General features: G+C 24.9%; 24 non-coding genes across 24 annotated transcripts; all 24 read right to left on the bottom strand.

Annotated features, from left to right (window-relative positions):
• Positions 1-160: 160 nt before the first annotated feature.
• LOC145758156 (U6 spliceosomal RNA) lies at positions 161-269 on the bottom strand. The gene has a single exon (XR_014286150.1). It is a non-coding gene; the product is annotated as a U6 spliceosomal RNA (small nuclear RNA).
• Positions 270-706: 437 nt separating this feature from the next.
• Positions 707-815, bottom strand: LOC145757790 (U6 spliceosomal RNA). Its single transcript, XR_014285807.1, has one exon. It is a non-coding gene; the product is annotated as a U6 spliceosomal RNA (small nuclear RNA).
• A 439-nt stretch (positions 816-1254) lies between these two features.
• LOC145757789 (U6 spliceosomal RNA) lies at positions 1255-1363 on the bottom strand. The gene has a single exon (XR_014285806.1). It is a non-coding gene; the product is annotated as a U6 spliceosomal RNA (small nuclear RNA).
• Positions 1364-1801: 438 nt separating this feature from the next.
• On the bottom strand, positions 1802-1910 carry LOC145758102 (U6 spliceosomal RNA). The gene has a single exon (XR_014286100.1). It is a non-coding gene; the product is annotated as a U6 spliceosomal RNA (small nuclear RNA).
• Positions 1911-2353: 443 nt separating this feature from the next.
• On the bottom strand, positions 2354-2462 carry LOC145758072 (U6 spliceosomal RNA). Its single transcript, XR_014286071.1, has one exon. It is a non-coding gene; the product is annotated as a U6 spliceosomal RNA (small nuclear RNA).
• Positions 2463-2891: 429 nt separating this feature from the next.
• Positions 2892-3000, bottom strand: LOC145758155 (U6 spliceosomal RNA). The gene has a single exon (XR_014286149.1). It is a non-coding gene; the product is annotated as a U6 spliceosomal RNA (small nuclear RNA).
• A 442-nt stretch (positions 3001-3442) lies between these two features.
• LOC145758175 (U6 spliceosomal RNA) lies at positions 3443-3551 on the bottom strand. The gene has a single exon (XR_014286168.1). It is a non-coding gene; the product is annotated as a U6 spliceosomal RNA (small nuclear RNA).
• A 439-nt stretch (positions 3552-3990) lies between these two features.
• On the bottom strand, positions 3991-4099 carry LOC145758025 (U6 spliceosomal RNA). The gene has a single exon (XR_014286028.1). It is a non-coding gene; the product is annotated as a U6 spliceosomal RNA (small nuclear RNA).
• Positions 4100-4543: 444 nt separating this feature from the next.
• LOC145757697 (U6 spliceosomal RNA) lies at positions 4544-4652 on the bottom strand. The gene has a single exon (XR_014285720.1). It is a non-coding gene; the product is annotated as a U6 spliceosomal RNA (small nuclear RNA).
• Positions 4653-5090: 438 nt separating this feature from the next.
• On the bottom strand, positions 5091-5199 carry LOC145757935 (U6 spliceosomal RNA). Its single transcript, XR_014285943.1, has one exon. It is a non-coding gene; the product is annotated as a U6 spliceosomal RNA (small nuclear RNA).
• Positions 5200-5636: 437 nt separating this feature from the next.
• Positions 5637-5745, bottom strand: LOC145757788 (U6 spliceosomal RNA). Its single transcript, XR_014285805.1, has one exon. It is a non-coding gene; the product is annotated as a U6 spliceosomal RNA (small nuclear RNA).
• A 440-nt stretch (positions 5746-6185) lies between these two features.
• LOC145757975 (U6 spliceosomal RNA) lies at positions 6186-6294 on the bottom strand. The gene has a single exon (XR_014285980.1). It is a non-coding gene; the product is annotated as a U6 spliceosomal RNA (small nuclear RNA).
• Positions 6295-6733: 439 nt separating this feature from the next.
• On the bottom strand, positions 6734-6842 carry LOC145758024 (U6 spliceosomal RNA). The gene has a single exon (XR_014286027.1). It is a non-coding gene; the product is annotated as a U6 spliceosomal RNA (small nuclear RNA).
• A 443-nt stretch (positions 6843-7285) lies between these two features.
• Positions 7286-7394, bottom strand: LOC145757696 (U6 spliceosomal RNA). Its single transcript, XR_014285719.1, has one exon. It is a non-coding gene; the product is annotated as a U6 spliceosomal RNA (small nuclear RNA).
• Positions 7395-7832: 438 nt separating this feature from the next.
• LOC145757934 (U6 spliceosomal RNA) lies at positions 7833-7941 on the bottom strand. Its single transcript, XR_014285942.1, has one exon. It is a non-coding gene; the product is annotated as a U6 spliceosomal RNA (small nuclear RNA).
• A 437-nt stretch (positions 7942-8378) lies between these two features.
• Positions 8379-8487, bottom strand: LOC145757859 (U6 spliceosomal RNA). Its single transcript, XR_014285872.1, has one exon. It is a non-coding gene; the product is annotated as a U6 spliceosomal RNA (small nuclear RNA).
• Positions 8488-8927: 440 nt separating this feature from the next.
• On the bottom strand, positions 8928-9036 carry LOC145757977 (U6 spliceosomal RNA). The gene has a single exon (XR_014285982.1). It is a non-coding gene; the product is annotated as a U6 spliceosomal RNA (small nuclear RNA).
• Positions 9037-9474: 438 nt separating this feature from the next.
• LOC145757836 (U6 spliceosomal RNA) lies at positions 9475-9583 on the bottom strand. Its single transcript, XR_014285851.1, has one exon. It is a non-coding gene; the product is annotated as a U6 spliceosomal RNA (small nuclear RNA).
• Positions 9584-10012: 429 nt separating this feature from the next.
• LOC145757913 (U6 spliceosomal RNA) lies at positions 10013-10121 on the bottom strand. The gene has a single exon (XR_014285922.1). It is a non-coding gene; the product is annotated as a U6 spliceosomal RNA (small nuclear RNA).
• Positions 10122-10549: 428 nt separating this feature from the next.
• Positions 10550-10658, bottom strand: LOC145758154 (U6 spliceosomal RNA). Its single transcript, XR_014286148.1, has one exon. It is a non-coding gene; the product is annotated as a U6 spliceosomal RNA (small nuclear RNA).
• Positions 10659-11095: 437 nt separating this feature from the next.
• LOC145757787 (U6 spliceosomal RNA) lies at positions 11096-11204 on the bottom strand. Its single transcript, XR_014285804.1, has one exon. It is a non-coding gene; the product is annotated as a U6 spliceosomal RNA (small nuclear RNA).
• A 440-nt stretch (positions 11205-11644) lies between these two features.
• On the bottom strand, positions 11645-11753 carry LOC145757707 (U6 spliceosomal RNA). The gene has a single exon (XR_014285729.1). It is a non-coding gene; the product is annotated as a U6 spliceosomal RNA (small nuclear RNA).
• Positions 11754-12193: 440 nt separating this feature from the next.
• On the bottom strand, positions 12194-12302 carry LOC145757906 (U6 spliceosomal RNA). Its single transcript, XR_014285916.1, has one exon. It is a non-coding gene; the product is annotated as a U6 spliceosomal RNA (small nuclear RNA).
• Positions 12303-12741: 439 nt separating this feature from the next.
• On the bottom strand, positions 12742-12850 carry LOC145758028 (U6 spliceosomal RNA). Its single transcript, XR_014286031.1, has one exon. It is a non-coding gene; the product is annotated as a U6 spliceosomal RNA (small nuclear RNA).
• Positions 12851-12969: the final 119 nt, after the last annotated feature.

Genomic DNA, 12969 nt, shown 5'->3' with positions numbered 1-12969 from the left:
TTATTTATTATCAAATAATTTTAAACCATATTTTATTTATCAAATAAATGTAGTGTGCTTTTATATTATGCTGTAACGATTATCGCCTAAACTAGTTAAATTTTCATTTAGAAATCACAGATTTGTTTTTTAAATTAAAAAACTCTTTTTCAACGGTAATAAAAATATGGAACGCTTCACGAATTTGCGTGTCATCTTTGCGCAGGGGCCAAGCTAATCTTCTCTGTATCGCTCCAATTTTAGTATATGTACCGCTATTAAGCAAGTACGTTTACCTTGGTAAATAAAGTCACATTTAATCAAAAGCACTTTTAAAATCTTCGCTTTGTTACAGACGCAAATTCTATACTTGCGACCATCACAAATGTTTGGAGGAATTTTATTGTTTTTATTATTAAAACTCATTTTTTTCTTTATCATGTGATGTCAATAAAATTGTTATTGTCTTAGTATCTGTTTTGTTTTATATGATTTTTTTTAATTTTTTTACTTATAGCTTTTTTGTACAATTTTAATAATACATTTTTGTTTCAATTTTTTTTAACTTATTTAATATCAAATAATTTTAAACCATAATTTATTTATCAAATAAATCTAGTTTGCTTTTATATTATGTTGTATCGATTATCGCCTAAACTAGGTAAACTTTCATTTAGAAATCACAGATTTGTTTTTTAAATTAAAAAAACTCTTTTTCAACGGTAATAAATATATGGAACGCTTCACGATTTTGCGTGTCATCCTTGCGCAGGGGCCATGCTAATCTTCTCTGTATCGTTCCAATTTTAGTATATGTACCGCTATTAAGCAAGTACGTTTACTTTGATAAATAAAGTCACATTTAATCAAAAGCACTTTTAATATCTTCGCTTTGTTACACACGAAAATTCTATACTTGCGACTATCACAAATGTTTGGAGGAATTTTATTGTTTTTATTATTAAAACTCATTTTTTTCTTTATCATGTGATGTCAATAAAATTGTTATTGTCTTAGTATCTGTTTTGTTTTATATAAATTTTTTCAATTTTTTTACTTATAGCTTTTTTTGTACAATTTTAATAATACATTTTTGTTTAAATTTTTTTTTAACTTATTTAATATCAAATAATTTTAAACCATAATTTATTTATCAAATAAATCTAGTTTGCTTTTATATTATGTTGTATCGATTATCGCCTAAACTAGTTAAACTTTCATTTAGAAATCACAGATTTGTTTTTTAAATTAAAAAAACTCTTTTTCAACGGTAATAAATATATGGAACGCTTCACGATTTTGCGTGTCATCCTTGCGCAGGGGCCATGCTAATCTTCTCTGTATCGTTCCAATTTTAGTATATGTACCGCTATTAAGCAAGTACGTTTACTTTGATAAATAAAGTCACATTTAATCAAAAGCACTTTTAAAATCTTCGCTTTGTTACAGACAAAATTTCTATACTTGCGACCATCACAAGTGTTTGGAGGAATTTTATTGTTTTTATTATTAAAACTCATTTTTTTCTTTATCATGTGATGTCAATAAAATTGTTATTGTCTTAGTATCTGTTTTGTTTGATATAATTTTTTTCAATATTTTTCTTTATAGCTTTTTTGTACAATTTTAATAATACATTTTTGTTTAAATTTTGTTTTAACTTATTTAATATCAAATAATTTTAAACCATAATTTATTTATCAAATAAATCTAGTTTGCTTTTATATTATGCTGTATCGAGTATCGCCTAAACTAGTTAAATTTTTATTTAGTAATCACAGATTTGTTTTTTAAATTAAAAAAACTCTTTTTCAACGGTAATAAATATATGGAACGCTTCACGATTTTGCGTGTCATCCTTGCGCAGAGGCCATGGTAATCTTCTCTGTATCGTTCCAATTTTAGTATATGTACCGCTATTAAGCAAGTACGTTTTCTTCGGTAAATAAATTCACATTTAATCAAAAGCACTTTTAATATCTTCGCTTTGTTACACACGAAAATTCTATACTTGCGACCATCACAAATGTTTGGAGGAATTTTATTGTTTTTATTATTAAAACTCATTTTTTTCTTTATCATGTGATGTCAATAAAATTGTTATTGTCTTAGTATCTGTTTTGTTTTATATAAATTTTTTCAATTTTTTTACTTATAGCTTTTTTTGTACAATTTTAATAATACATTTTTGTTTAAATTTTTTTTTAACTTATTTATTATCAAAGAATTTTAAACCATATTTTATTTATCAAATAAATCTAGTTTGTTTTTTTATATTATGCTGTAACGATTATCGCCTAATCTTAGTTAAATTTTCATTTAGAAATCACAGATTTGTTTTTTCAAATTAAAAAAATTATTTTTCAACGGTAATAAAAATATAGAACGCTTCATGATTTTGCGTGTCATCCTTGCGCAGAGGCCATACTAATCTTCTCTGTATTATTCCAATTTTAGTATATGTACCGCTATTAAGCAAGTACGTTTACCTTGGTAAATAAAGTCACATTTAATCAAAAGCACTTTTAAAATCTTCGCTTTGTTACAGACGCAAATTCTATACTTGCGACCATCACCAGTGTTTGAAGGAATTTTATTGTTTTTATTATTAAAACTCATTTTTTTCTTTATCATGTGATGTCAATAAAATTGTTATTGTCTTAGTATCTGTTTTGATTTATATAATTTTTTTACTTATACCTTTTTTTGTACAACTTTAATAATACATTTTTGTTTAAATTTTTTTTTAACTTATTTATTATCAAAGAATTTTAAACCATATTTTATTTATCAAATAAATGTAGTGTGCTTTTATATTATGCTGTAACGATTATCGCCTAAACTAGTTAAATTTTCATTTAGAATTCACAGATTTGTTTTTTAAATTAAAAAAACTTTTTTTCAAAAGTAATAAAAATATGGAACGCTTCACGAATTTGCGTGTCATCTTTGCGCAGGGGCCAAGCTAATCTTCTCTGTATCGCTCCAATTTTAGTATATGTACCGCTATTAAGCAAGTACGTTTACCTTGGTAAATAAAGTCACATTTAATCAAAAGCACTTTTAATATCTTCGGTTTGTTACAGACGAAAATTCTATACTTGCGACCATCACAAGTGTTTGGAGGAATTTTATTGTTTTTATTATTAAAACTCATTTTTTTCTTTATCATGTGATGTCAATAAAATTGTTATTGTCTTAGTATCTGTTTTGTTTGATATAATTTTTTTCAATATTTTTACTTATAGCTTTTTTGTACAATTTTAATAATACATTTTTGTTTAAATTTTTTTTTAACTTATTTAATATCAAATAATTTTAAACCATATTTTATTTATCAAATAAATCTAGTTTGTTTTTTAAAATTATGTTGTAACGATTATCGCCTAATCTTAGTTAAATTTTTATTTAGAAATCACAGATTTGTTTTTTCAAATTAAAAAAATTCTTTTTCAACGGTAATAAAATTATAGAACGCTTCATGATTTTGCGTGTCATCTTTGCGCAGGAGCCATGCTAATCTTCTCTGTACTGTTCCAATTTTAGTATATGTACCGCTATTAAGCAAGTACGTTTACCTTGGTAAATAAAGTCACATTTAATCAAAAGCACTTTTAATATCTTCGCTTTGTTACAGACGCAAATTCTATACTTGCGACCATCACAAGTGTTTGGAGGAATTTTATTGTTTTTATTATTAAAACTCATTTTTTTCTTTATCATGTGATGTCAATAAAATTGTTATTAATTTAGTATCTGTTTTGTTTTATATAATTTTTTTCAATTTTTTTACTTATAGCTTTTTTTGTACAATTTTAATAATACATTTTTGTTTAAATTTTTTTTTAACTTATTTATTATCAAAGAATTTTAAACCATATTTTATTTATCAAATAAATCTAGTTTGCTTTTATACTATGCTGTATCGATTATCGCCTAAACTAGTTAAACTTTCATTTAGAAATCACAGATTTGTTTTTTAAATTAAAAAAACTCTTTTTCAACGGTAATAAATATATGGAACGCTTCACGATTTTGCGTGTCATCTTTGCGCAGGGACCATGCTAATCTTCTCTGTATCGTTCCAATTTTAGTATATGTACCGCTATTAAGCAAGTACGTTTACTTTGGTAAATAAAGTCACATTTAATCAAAAGCACTTTTAATATCTTCGCTTTGTTACACACGAAAATTCTATACTTGCGACCATCACAAATGTTTGGAGGAATTTTATTGTTTTTATTATTAAAACTCATTTTTTTCTTTATCATGTGATGTCAATAAAATTGTTATTGTCTTAGTATCTGTTTTGTTTTATAAAAATTTTTTCAATTTTTTTACTTATAGCTTTTTTTGTACAATTTTAATAATACATTTTTGTTTAAATTTTTTTTTAACTTATTTATTATCAAAGAATTTTAAACCATATTTTATTTATCAAATAAATCGATTTTGTTTTTTTATATTATGCTGTAACGATTATCGCCTAATCTTAGTTAAATTTTTATTTAGAAATCACAGATTTTTTTTTTTCAAATTAAAAAAATTCTTTTTCAACGGTAATAAAAATATGGAACGCTTCACGATTTTGCGTGTCATCCTTGCGCAGGGGCCATGCTAATCTTCTCTGTATCGTTCCAATTTTAGTATATGTACCGCTATTAAGCAAGTACGTTTACCTTGGTAAATAAAGTCACATTTAATCAAAAGCACTTTTAAAGTCTTCGCTTTGTTACAGACGCAAATTCTATACTTGCGACCATCACAAGTGTTTGGAGGAATTTTATTGTTTTTATTATTAAAACTCATTTTTTTCTTTATCATGTGATGTCAATAAAATTGTTATTGTCTTAGTATTTGTTTTGTTTGATATAATTTTTTTCAATATTTTTACTTATAGCTTTTTTGTACAATTTTAATAATACATTTTTGTTTCAATTTTTTTTTAACTTATTTAATATCAAATAATTTTAAACCATAATTTATTTATCAAATAAATCTAATTTGCTTTTATATTATGCTGTATCGATTATCGCCTAAACTAGGTAAACTTTCATTTAGAAATCACAGATTTGTTTTTTAAATTAAAAAAACTCTTTTTCAACGGTAATAAATATATGGAACGCTTCACGATTTTGCGTGTCATCCTTGCGCAGGGGGCATGCTAATCTTCTCTGTATCGTTCCAATTTTAGTATATGTACCGCTGTTAAGCAAGTACGTTTACTTTGATAAATAAAGTCACATTTAATCAAAAGCACTTTTAATATCTTCGCTTTGTTACACACGAAAATTCTATACTTGCGACCATCACAAATGTTTGGAGGAATTTTATTGTTTTTATTATTAAAACTCATTTTTTTCTTTATCATGTGATGTCAATAAAATTGTTATTGTCTTAGTATCTGTTTTGTTTTATATAATTTTTTTCAATATTTTTACTTATAGCTTTTTTGTACAATTTTAATAATACATTTTTGTTTCAATTTTTTTTAACTTATTTAATATCAAATAATTTTAAACCATAATTTATTTATCAAATAAATCTAGTTTGCTTTTATATTATGCTGTATCGATTATCGCCTAAACTAGGTAAACTTTCATTTAGAAATCACAGATTTGTTTTTTAAATTAAAAAAACTCTTTTTCAACGGTAATAAATATATGGAACGCTTCACGATTTTGCGTGTCATCCTTGCGCAGGGGCCATGCTAATCTTCTCTGTATCGTTCCAATTTTAGTATATGTACCGCTATTAAGCAAGTACGTTTATTTTGATAAATAAAGTCACATTTAATCAAAAGCACTTTTAATATCTTCGCTTTGTTACACACGAAAGTTCTATACTTGCGACCATCACAAATGTTTGGAGGAATTTTATTGTTTTTATTATTAAAACTCATTTTTTTCTTTATCATGTGATGTCAATAAAATTGTTATTGTCTTAGTATCTGTTTTGTTTTATATAAATTTTTTCAATTTTTTTACTTATAGCTTTTTTTGTACAATTTTAATAATACATTTTTGTTTAAATTTTTTTTTAACTTATTTAATATCAAATAATTTTAAACCATATTTTATTTATTAAATAAATGTAGTTTGTTTTTTTATTATGCTGTAACGATTATCGCCTAAACTTGGTTAAATTTTTCTTTAGAAATCACAGATTTGTTTTTTAAATTAAAAAAACTCTTTTTCAACGATAATAAAATTATGGAACGCTTCACGATTTTGCGTGTCATCCTTGCGCAGGGCCCATGCTAATCTTCTCTGTATCGTTCCAATTTTAGTATATGTACCGCTATTAAGCAAGTACGTTTACCTTGGTAAATAAAGTCACATTTAATCAAAAGCACTTTTAAAATCTTCGCTTTGTTACAGACGCAAATTCTATACTTGCGACCATCACAAGTGTTTGGAGGAACTTTATTGTTTTTATTATTAAAACTCATTTTTTTCTTTATCATGTGATGTCAATAAAATTGTTATTAATTTAGTATCTGTTTTGTTTTATATAATTTTTTTCAATTTTTTTACTTATAGCTTTTTTTGTACAATTTTAATAATACATTTTTGTTTAAATTTTTTTTTAACTTATTTATTATCAAAGAATTTTAAACCATATTTTATTTATCAAATCAATCTAGTTTGCTTTTATACTATGCTGTATCGATTATCGCCTAAACTAGTTAAACTTTCATTTAGAAATCACAGATTTGTTTTTTAAATTAAAAAAACTCTTTTTCAACGGTAATAAATATATGGAACGCTTCACGATTTTGCGTGTCATCTTTGCGCAGGGACCATGCTAATCTTCTCTGTATCGTTCCAATTTTAGTATATGTACCGCTATTAAGCAAGTACGTTTACTTTGGTAAATAAAGTCACATTTAATCAAAAGCACTTTTAATATCTTCGCTTTGTTACACACGAAAATTCTATACTTGCGACCATCACAAATGTTTGGAGGAATTTTATTGTTTTTATTATTAAAACTCATTTTTTTCTTTATCATGTGATGTCAATAAAATTGTTATTGTCTTAGTATCTGTTTTGTTTTATAAAAATTTTTTCAATTTTTTTACTTATAGCTTTTTTTGTACAATTTTAATAATACATTTTTGTTTAAATTTTTTTTTAACTTATTTATTATCAAAGAATTTTAAACCATATTTTATTTATCAAATAAATCGATTTTGTTTTTTTATATTATGCTGTAACGATTATCGCCTAATCTTAGTTAAATTTTTATTTAGAAATCACAGATTTGTTTTTTCAAATTAAAAAAATTCTTTTTCAACGGTAATAAAAATATGGAACGCTTCACGATTTTGCGTGTCATCCTTGCGCAGGGGCCATGCTAATCTTCTCTGTATCGTTCCAATTTTAGTATATGTACCGCTATTAAGCAAGTACGTTTACCTTGGTAAATAAAGTCACATTTAATCAAAAGCACTTTTAAAGTCTTCGCTTTGTTACAGACGCAAATTCTATACTTGCGACCATCACAAGTGTTTGGAGGAATTTTATTGTTTTTATTATTAAAACTCATTTTTTTCTTTATCATGTGATGTCAATAAAATTGTTATTGTCTTAGTATTTGTTTTGTTTGATATAATTTTTTTCAATATTTTTACTTATAGCTTTTTTGTACAATTTTAATAATACATTTTTGTTTCAATTTTTTTTTAACTTATTTAATATCAAATAATTTTAAACCATAATTTATTTATCAAATAAATCTAATTTGCTTTTATATTATGCTGTATCGATTATCGCCTAAACTAGGTAAACTTTCATTTAGAAATCACAGATTTGTTTTTTAAATTAAAAAAACTCTTTTTCAACGGTAATAAATATATGGAACGCTTCACGATTTTGCGTGTCATCCTTGCGCAGGGGGCATGCTAATCTTCTCTGTATCGTTCCAATTTTAGTATATGTACCGCTGTTAAGCAAGTACGTTTACTTTGATAAATAAAGTCACATTTAATCAAAAGCACTTTTAATATCTTCGCTTTGTTACACACGAAAATTCTATACTTGCGACCATCACAAATGTTTGGAGGAATTTTATTGTTTTTATTATTAAAACTCATTTTTTTCTTTATCATGTGATGTCAATAAAATTGTTATTGTCTTAGTATCTGTTTTGTTTTATATAATTTTTTTCAATATTTTTACTTATAGCTTTTTTGTACAATTTTAATAATACATTTTTGTTTCAATTTTTTTTAACTTATTTAATATCAAATAATTTTAAACCATAATTTATTTATCAAATAAATCTAGTTTGCTTTTATATTATGCTGTATCGATTATCGCCTAAACTAGGTAAACTTTCATTTAGAAATCACAGATTTGTTTTTTAAATTAAAAAAACTCTTTTTCAACGGTAATAAATATATGGAACGCTTCACGATTTTGCGTGTCATCCTTGCGCAGGGGCCATGCTAATCTTCTCTGTATCATTCCAATTTTAGTATATGTACCGCTATTAAGCAAGTACGTTTATTTTGATAAATAAAGTCACATTTAATCAAAAGCACTTTTAATATCTTCGCTTTGTTACACATGAAAGTTCTATACTTGCGACCATCACAAATGTTTGGAGGAATTTTATTGTTTTTATTATTAAAACTCATTTTTTTCTTTATCATGTGATGTCAATAAAATTGTTATTGTCTTAGTATCTGTTTTGTTTTATATAAATTTTTTCAATTTTTTTACTTATAGCTTTTTTTGTACAATTTTAATAATACATTTTTGTTTAAATTTTTTTTTAACTTATTTAATATCAAATAATTTTAAACCATATTTTATTTATTAAATAAATGTAGTTTGTTTTTTTATTATGCTGTAACGATTATCGCCTAAACTTGGTTAAATTTTTCTTTAGAAATCACAGATTTGTTTTTTAAATTAAAAAAACTCTTTTTCAACGATAATAAAATTATGGAACGCTTCACGATTTTGCGTGTCATCCTTGCGCAGGGCCCATGCTAATCTTCTCTGTATCGTTCCAATTTTAGTATATGTACCGCTATTAAGCAAGTACGTTTACCTTGGTAAATAAAGTCACATTTAATCAAAAGCACTTTTAAAATCTTCGCTTTGTTACAGACGCAAATTCTATACTTGCGACCATCACAAGTGTTTGGAGGAACTTTATTGTTTTTATTATTAAAACTCATTTTTTTCTTTATCATGTGATGTCAATAAAATTGTTATTGTCTTAGTATCTGTTTTGTTTGATATAATTTTTTTCAATATTTTTACTTATAGCTTTTTTGTACAATTTTAATAATACATTTTTGTTTCAATTTTTTTTTAACTTATTTAATATCAAATAATTTTAAACCATAATTTATTTATCAAATAAATCTAATTTGCTTTTATATTATGCTGTATCGATTATCGCCTAAACTAGGTAAACTTTCATATAGAAATCACAGATTTGTTTTTTAAATTAAAAAAACTCTTTTTCAACGGTAATAAATATATGGAACGCTTCACGATTTTGCGTGTCATCCTTGCGCAGGGGCCATGCTAATCTTCTCTGTATCGTTCCAATTTTAGTATATGTACCGCTGTTAAGCAAGTACGTTTACCTTGATAAATAAAGTCACATTTAATCAAAAGCACTTTTAATATCTTCGCTTTGTTACACACGAAAATTCTATACTTGCGACCATCACAAATGTTTGGAGCAATTTTATTGTTTTTATTATTAAAACTCATTTTTTTCTTTATCATGTGATGTCAATAAAATTGTTATTGTCTTAGTATCTGTTTTGTTTTATATAATTTTTTTACTTATAGCTTTTTTTGTACAACTTTAATAATACATTTTTGTTTAAATTTTTTTTTAACTTATTTATTATCAAAGAATTTTAAACCATATTTTATTTATCAAATAAATGTAGTGTGCTTTTATATTATGCTGTAACGATTATCGCCTAAACTAGTTAAATTTTCATTTAGAAATCACAGATTTGTTTTTTAAATTAAAAAAACTCTTTTTCAACGGTAATAAAAATATGGAACGCTTCACGAATTTGCGTGTCATCCTTGCGCAGGGGCCATGCTAATCTTCTCTGTATCATTCCAATTTTAGTATATGTACCGCTATTAAGCAATTACGTTTACCTTGGTAAATAAAGTCACATTTAATCAAAGGCAGTTTTAAAATCTTCGCTTTGTTACAGACGCAAATTCTATACTTGCGACCATCACAAATGTTTGGAGGAATTTTATTGTTTTTATTATTAAAACTCATTTTTTTCTTTATCATGTGATGTCAATAAAATTGTTATTGTCTTAGTATCTGTTTTGTTTTATATAATTTTTTTACTTATAGCTTTTTTTGTACAACTTTAATAATACATTTTTGTTTAAATTTTTTTTTAACTTATTTATTATCAAATAATTTTAAACCATATTTTATTTATCAAATAAATGTAGTGTGCTTTTATATTATGCTGTAACGATTATCGCCTAAACTAGTTAAATTTTCATTTAGAAATCACAGATTTGTTTTTTAAATTAAAAAACTCTTTTTCAACGGTAATAAAAATATGGAACGCTTCACGAATTTGCGTGTCATCTTTGCGCAGGGGCCAAGCTAATCTTCTCTGTATCGCTCCAATTTTAGTATATGTACCGCTATTAAGCAAGTACGTTTACCTTGGTAAATAAAGTCACATTTAATCAAAAGCACTTTTAAAATCTTCGCTTTGTTACAGACGCAAATTCTATACTTGCGACCATCACAAATGTTTGGAGGAATTTTATTGTTTTTATTATTAAAACTCATTTTTTTCTTTATCATGTGATGTCAATAAAATTGTTATTGTCTTAGTATCTGTTTTGTTTTATATGATTTTTTTTAATTTTTTTACTTATAGCTTTTTTGTACAATTTTAATAATACATTTTTGTTTCAATTTTTTTTAACTTATTTAATATCAAAGAATTTTAAACCATAATTTATTTATCAAATAAATCTAGTTTGCTTTTATATTATGTTGTATCGATTATCGCCTAAACTAGGTAAACTTTCATTTAGAAATCACAGATTTGTTTTTTAAATTAAAAAAACTCTTTTTCAACGGTAATAAATATATGGAACGCTTCACGATTTTGCGTGTCATCCTTGCGCAGGGGCCATGCTAATCTTCTCTGTATCGTTCCAATTTTAGTATATGTACCGCTATTAAGCAAGTACGTTTACTTTGATAAATAAAGTCACATTTAATCAAAAGCACTTTTAATATCTTCGCTTTGTTACACACGAAAATTCTATACTTGCAACCATCACAAATGTTTGGAGGAATTTTATTGTTTTTATTATTAAAACTCATTTTTTTCTTTATCACGTGATGTCAATAAAATTGTTATTGTCTTAGTATCTGTTTTGTTTTATATAAATTTTTTCAATTTTTTTACTTATAGCTTTTTTTGTACAATTTTAATAATACATTTTTGTTTAAATTTTTTTTTAACTTATTTAATATCAAATAATTTTAAACCATATTTTATTTATCAAATAAATGTAGTTTGCTTTTTTATTATGCTGTAACGATTATCGCCTAAACTTGGTTAAATTTTTCTTTAGAAATCACAGATTTGTTTTTTAAATTAAAAAAAATCTTTTTCAACGGTAATAAAAATATGGAACGCTTCATGATTTTGCGTGTCATCCTTGCGCAGGGGCCATGCTAATCTTCTCTGTATCGTTCCAATTTTAGTATATGTACCGCTATTAAGCAAGTACGTTTACTTTGATAAATAAAGTCACATTTAATCAAAAGCACTTTTAATATCTTCGCTTTGTTACACACGAAAATTCTATACTTGCAACCATCACAAATGTTTGGAGGAATTTTATTGTTTTTATTATTAAAACTCATTTTTTTCTTTATCACGTGATGTCAATAAAATTGTTATTGTCTTAGTATCTGTTTTGTTTTATATAAATTTTTTCAATTTTTTTACTTATAGCTTTTTTTGTACAATTTTAATAATACATTTTTGTTTAAATTTTTTTTTAACTTATTTAATATCAAATAATTTTAAACCATATTTTATTTATCAAATATATGTAGTTTGCTTTTTTATTATGCTGTAACGATTATCGCCTAAACTTGGTTAAATTTTTCTTTAGAAATCACATATTTGTTTTTTAAATTAAAAAAAATCTTTTTCAACGGTAATAAAAATATGGAACGCTTCATGATTTTGCGTGTCATCCTTGCGCAGGGGCCATGCTAATCTTCTTTGTATTGTTCCAATTTTAGTATATGTACCGCTATTAAGCAAGTACGTTTACCTTGGTAAATAAAGTCACATTTAATCAAAAGCACTTTTAATATCTTCGCTTTGTTACAGACGCAAATTCTATACTTGCGACCATCACAAGTGTTTGGAGGAATTTTATTGTTTTTATTATTAAAACTTATTTTTTTCTTTATCATGTGATGTCAATAAAATTGTTATTGATTTAGTATCTGTTTTGTTTTATAAAATTTTTTTCAATTTTTTTACTTATAGCTATTTTTGTACAACTTTAATAATACATTTTTGTTTAAATTTTTTTTTAACTTATTTAATATCAAATAATTTTAAACCATATTTTATTTATCAAATAAATCTAGTTTGCTTTTATATTATGCTGTAACGATTATCGCCTAAACTAGTTAAATTTTCATTTAGAAATCACAGATTTGTTTTTTAAATTAAAAAAACTCTTTTTCAATAGTAATAAAAATATGGAACGCTTCACGATTATGCGTGTCATCCTTGCGCAGGGTCCATGCTAATCTTCTCTGTATCATTCCAATTTTAGTATATGTACCGCTATTAAGCAATTACGTTTACCTTGGTAAATAAAGTCACATTTAATCAAAGGCAGTTTTAAAATCTTCGCTTTGTTACAGACAAAATTTCTATACTTGCGACCATCACAAGTGTTTCGAGGAATTTTATTGTTT

The sequence above is a fragment of the Corella eumyota genome, chromosome 6 (genome assembly GCF_963082875.1).
Source record: "Corella eumyota chromosome 6, kaCorEumy4.1, whole genome shotgun sequence".
NCBI classification, from domain to species: Eukaryota; Metazoa; Chordata; class Ascidiacea; order Phlebobranchia; family Corellidae; genus Corella; species Corella eumyota.
The sequence above is the reverse complement of the archived record's forward strand: the minus strand, read 5'-3'. Positions and strand labels throughout refer to the sequence as shown.